Source organism: Falco punctatus (assembly GCF_963210335.1).
Source record: "Falco punctatus genome assembly, chromosome: 6".
Taxonomy (NCBI): Eukaryota; Metazoa; Chordata; class Aves; order Falconiformes; family Falconidae; genus Falco; species Falco punctatus.
Window position 1 is genome coordinate 23,958,659 of NC_137585.1, and position 6,067 is coordinate 23,964,725.

The following is a 6,067-nucleotide window of genomic DNA, read 5'->3' on the forward strand; positions in this document are numbered from 1 at the left end:
ACAGAGCAGACCACCTTCAAAACCATCATCAGTGGGTTCCCCTCAATCTAAGCTTCTCTTGAAGATGAAGCGTGCTAATGACCTTTCAACTGTAGATCATAATAATTCAACCTTGGTATCTTGACAACTGCAAATATGACAAAATAAAGACAAACTGTGATCCCATCAGATCTTCTGTCACTTTCTATTATACATATGTTAATCTTTTCTCCTTGTTTTTTCCCCACCCCACCACGGACTGTCAAATTCAACGATCCAAACCATACAACCTCTGAAGTTATATTTAGGTTTCTGGAAGAAATCTAGCAAGGCCTTTTGTTCTAGAAATCTATACACACAGTGCAGTGACTCTTCCAGTGGAAAGAGAGCTATCCTGAATCTCTCGCAGACCCTTAATGAAGTTTATATCACTCTCATCATTATGTCCCATTCATAGAAACTGACAGAAACTCTTTTGAGGACTCTTTCAGACAAAGGTTTATATATACTATTGACTACACCCTACTTATTCCACAACAACTTTGCAATAGCAACAGGTGCCCTTGTGATCATATAACTTCATCTCTGCATTTCAGAGCTCCCAACAGGAGCACTCTGCCACCTAAAACTATACCTACTCTTTGGCAGAAGCACCTTAAGCTCATCACCATCTTCTCTGCACAGAAGACTGACTGCGACTTCCTCTTCCATAAGAGAAAAGGGAAGGAGGAGCTTAAACACACAATGCCTTTACTCCAGTAAAGTAAAAATACTCATTATTTTAAAAAAAAACTTCCATTGGTAAGATTACAAGGGGAAAAAAATAGTCACTTTTGTGTTAGTTAATAAATGAACTACGTTAAAAGGAAAAGTATTCACTTGTAACCAATATGCCTGAATGGTTAATACTGTCTTCTTTTCTTGAAATTGATTATGCTAAAGTCCAATAATAAACATTTTGATTTATATACTTTCTCTCAAATTCATCTCATCCCCACTATCAAAATAAAAAACAGTGTTTCAGATAAATGATTGACTCAAAAATATATTGGGTTTGTCTACAGTCTTAAATTAAAAAAAAAACACAATTGAACCATTTAATAACATTATGTTTTGTAAAGCATATATCTGCCACTGGTAAAAGCTTTCTTCAGTGCTGATCTGATTTGTTGTTTTCAATAATTTAAGAGGGACTTTTACTGCAGTCACATCTGTTATGTTGGTTGATAGACAATAAATTTAGAGAACACATTTGCTCAGAAGATCTTGTATTTGCTGTTCCTGAACTTGAGTAAGTCTGTTCCCTTTAATTAATTCCCAGAAAGGGTTAAACAAGACAGTTCCTAACAAGTCAAACAGCCATTATGACAATTCATACTCCCACAAAACCTAAATTTAAGAGTGATTGCCATTCAGGTGAATACTATCTGAAGCACAGATGTAGACTCATTTTCCACAAAAGTGAAAGCAAGCCAGCCAAACCTAAGCATACATAGTTATTATATTGCAGTTATACGACACGCTTTCTAAAGTGTTTTGAAGAAACAAAACAGAAAGGTGAGGACAAATAATTCAAAATAAGTATCTCGGTAGGCTACATTGATTCCACATGGCAAGGGTGTGTCACATCTGCTGCAGTGAACTGCACAAACGTTACCCAAAAAATATATTCAATTGCGGAGCAGAGATGCAACCGAGAGAGATTCATAAAGGTGTTTCCGTTGCAGAGCAAGCAGCAGCTAGGTTTTCACAAGTAAGTGTTTGTGATGGCAGAAGCTCACAAACTTCAGGAAGAATCAGTCAATAGGAACACTGATGACCTAACCCAAACTGGTCTCTATGACTGGAGACAATTTCAAAGAAAACCTTTCAAAAGTATATGCCTTAAATTCCATGCCTTTAGCAAGACACTTAAATACTCCTTTTAAGGCTAGGAAATAGTCAAAAGTACTTAAATACTTTTCTGAAGACTACTGGCAACTTTCACAAGTGCGTGCAGTGCACTGTATTATGCAGAATGTTTAAGTACTGTTATTTAACATTACATTAAATATTTTTACATTACACTGCTATTTCATATTATATTGAATTAAATGCTTTACACTCACTGAACATTCCAAGTACTTTGAAGTAGAACATCATACTTTATAAATACAAGCTTTTATTGTTAAATCCATCAGGGCTGGCATTTTAGTGCTGCTTTTCAAAACTGATTCAGATTTTTTTTCCCTTGAAAATCCTGAAGATAAGCTGTTGCATTATTTATGCCCAAAACTAATGCCTATTCTGACAAACGTTTACAGCAAAACGAGAGTACAAAAACAAATACTTAAAACCTAAGGCTTGGTTTGCTAATCTGATCACTTCGTCACCATGGAAAGAGCATGGTTTCTCCTACACGTAAAAGCATGCCCCTAAAAATATTACAGGAAATAAAACCGGCATTCTGAAAATAGAGCAGAAAATTAAAGCAAACATCCAACAAATTCTAGTCTATATCACCAATGGTTTTGTCTTGTAGCACAGCATAGGACTAATTTCAACCCTTCAACTGAAATCAGCTGTAAAGTGTACACAACCATCTCTGTATCAATACCTGCAAAGTTAAGGGGAATATTTGTGGGCTCAACCCTTGCTTCAGGTCAGAAAACACATTAGGGACTGTGCCTGTGCCTTGACCCTCTCGCTGTCAGTAGGCTTCCGAGAAATAACGGATATACTAATTAGTTCCTAATTTAACAGCTGCAGAAGATAAAAGGACTATGAAAAGACTCTCTTACAGGGAAAGATTTCAAGAACAGAGTGCGTGCAGGTTAGGAAAGGAGGTTGCAAGAAGACCTAATTACGGCTGACAAATACCCAAGGGGGTCCTTTTCTACGAGCAGCAGGTAGAAGTCTGTTCAAAATACACGGTAAGGACAAAGCCCAAAGTCATTATCTGGAATTGCAGGAAGGGTGGCTCAGGCACGGTATCAGAAACGCCTTTCCACCCAGAGAATCGGCACTACATGGAACAGGCGACCTATCGGGGGCTCCTCACGCCCAACGAACCGTATCCCGGGATAGGTACGCACCTGTCCGTGCTACATCTGGCCTTCCCTCCCTCCCGGCGGCGCGGGCGGCCCCGGCAGCGCTCCCGGCAGCGCCCCCGCCCGCCCCGCCGCCCGGCCCGCGGCCCTGCAGCGCCACCTCCCGGGAGAGGGGCGCCGGGACCCCCGCCCGCCCCCCCCGGAACTGCCCGCCGCGGCCGAACGGCGGGTTTGTTGCATTTCCGGGCTGGTCACCGCATCGCACCGGGAGACATCCCGCCGGGCGCCGGCGTAACGAGGTGTGCGAACGAGGCGCAGCTGGGAACTCGCAGCGCCAGAGGCCGGGTTGACTCATCCCGGTGCCTCCCGTGAGAGGGCTGCGGAGCGTGGGTTTGCAAACCGATTTTCCATTTTCCATTGCGAGAGCAAGTTCTCAAAGTATTATGAGGGAGCGCATTAATGATGCCCATCTAGGATTCCACCCCATCCCACATGTGCATTAAATGGGATGTAGTGAGTTTTGAAAGCTTTTTCTGGTGCTCGTCGGGTGGCTTTTTAAAAATATCTGGATAAACACATGTTCTATGGTAATAATGAATAATTAATTGTTATAAAAATACATTCCATTGTGTAGCAGAAATAAACACTGAAAAGCATCTCAGCATCAACAAATAATACTATCGCTCATGCATCTTTGTGCGATAGAAGACTGCAATGAAGACACAGTGGACTTCTATTTCAACATCCAAAAAAATGAGGAAATTCTTATTTCAGGATGAAAGGTTTTTAGTTCTACCAAGTCATAGTCAAAAGTGTAAAGCAAGTATATCACAAGCCTACCCAAACTAGGAGTGAAGAAGTCAACAAAGCACTTTCAAATACAATTCCTCTTCCCCACAGTCCTTGCAATCTAATGGCTTCTAGCACACTTCATTTAGCTAAGCCACTGTTACACCAGTTCTTCTGAGCATAAGGCTATTCAGGTGGGCTGGTAAGGGGCTAACTGAGAACAAACACGTGCAGAAAGCAACTACCAGCCAAGGCCTATCTGTGTCAGTCACATTTGAAGAACAGATAAAAATCTGTCTTGCATCGGTTGTACCTGGAACATTCACCTTGCTGCCAGCAAATAAAAACAATGCAAGAGTAAGGACTTACCTAAATCAATCCCCCCCCTCTTATAGCCAAGGAGCAAACTAGGATCACAGACCTAGCTTTACATTCTATTCCTCTTTCTTATCTCTACCTTGCAACTGGGAATCTGTGGTTGCTTTAATTACTCCATTCCACATTGTGATTGGCTTGTTCCCATCTCCTTGCCACCAGGTTTTCTTGGCTACTGATGAATTTAACATTTCAGGTGCTGTTTGCACAAAATAAAAATAGATTGTAAATAATGGCAGCCTGAGCACTATCAGGGAACAGAACTTTCTTCTACCCAGCTGATTTTCTGTTTGCTTTAGAAGTTGCTTTCACCTGTGAGTAATGACACTCTGCATCAAGTGACAGATGCAAAACTGTTCCTCCAATTATATAATCACTGCAGCTGATAAGGAGGGAGCTGGATTTAGGTTGCCATAGTGTTGGTATATTGCTATGGAGGCTGAGCTCTTCGTCCACTTTATCAGCTCTAGTCCAGGAAGACCAGCCCAGTTATGACTGCTGAATACATGTGCTGCAGACTCGCTCCCACTTGGAAGGAGCACTCTGGATCAGGGGCTGCTTCCTTTCCCCTCCCACCTCATTTTGATAGAGTGGCTATGGTTAGGGTTGCTGGGTGTTTTGGGTTTTGTTTGGCTTTTTTTTTTTCTCTTTTTAATCTGTATTAATGGGAAGGAGGGTGGTGTTATCTCTGAAACCCACTGCTCCCCCACCATTAAGGGCTGCCACAGTGCTAATGCATCGCCCCAGCTACACCCTCGGCCACCTCTGCAAGGGGTTTGGGGGCACCGGGGGAGCTCACGGGGGATGGGGGCCCTTGCCAGGCTGCTGCCCCCAGCACCCTCGCACCCAGAGCAGGTGTGCAATCACGGTGGGTGGGGGCACGTTTGCAGGCTGCCAAGCTAGCCCGGGTCGAGGGAGGGGCTGCCCTGTAGGGCAAGGCCGAGGGTGAGAAGGGAGGTGAGGAAGAAGCTGGCCGTGGCTGGGGGGTTCTGCTGGCAAGGGAGAGGCAGCCTGCTCCCGCTGGAGCACTGCTCCTCTCTTGCCGAAGGGAGGGAATGGAAATGGCTCTGTCTGCTCTGCAATACCGACGTGTGTGTGCAGCCAGGGCTGGGAGGGGAGGGGGTGACAACATGCAGGTAACAGGCTAAAAATAACTTCAGGAACGGCAGTTCTGGGTTGGGCGGGGGAGGGGGGGGAGGCTTCTGGAGTTTGGACAAACAAAGTTTTACTACAGGGAATAGGGGGGGACGTTTGGTAATGCCGAGGAGCAGCAGCACGCGTTGGTATCCATGATGCGGGCAACCCCGGCGAGAAATCGCTGCCCCAAGTAAAACCCAACATCAATTTTAATGCAGGCGCTCCCCTCACGAGGTGTCCCTCATTCTCCCGGTATGTGCGCGTGTATGGCGTATATGTGTGTAAACAGATAATTCCCCCTTCCCCTCCCCTTTCGTGTGAGAGATTAGGAATAGCGTAAGGGAAGGGCTCCTCTCCGGGTGTTTTAGGCAGCCGTACCCAGATGGGGTTAAGAGGACCGGGACGACATTAATTGGGAAAGATCCCCTAATACCGGCCGCGCTGCTGGTTAATCTTCCTCTGACACGGACGAGCGGGCTGCTCCGCGGTTTCACGTAGCCCCCGGCCACAGCGCAGCGCCTTCGCCGGGCGCCTCTCCGCCTTAGAAGGCGACGACGGGGACTTAAAGCAACTTTTCTTTGGCCGGGGCTTCCTACGAAACATCCTTTTCCCGAGGGGCTGGGGGGGTCTCCCTGCAGCACACCCGGCTGAAGGGAGCCGTGTGCTCCGAGTGGAAACCGGTGTCAAAGGCTGCTCTGCCCCGGCCCCTCCGCCTGCCGCTGGCTGTGGCAGGGGCGGCAGCGGCTGAACTGAACCGA

The 6,067-nt window shown here is 45.5% G+C and overlaps 1 protein-coding gene across 14 annotated transcripts in view; it reads right to left on the reverse strand.

Annotated features, from left to right (window-relative positions):
• The window catches only part of CACNA1C (calcium voltage-gated channel subunit alpha1 C), a 468,525-nt gene that overhangs the window by 437,986 nt on the left and 24,472 nt on the right, over positions 1 to 6,067 (reverse strand). The window lies entirely within an intron of this gene.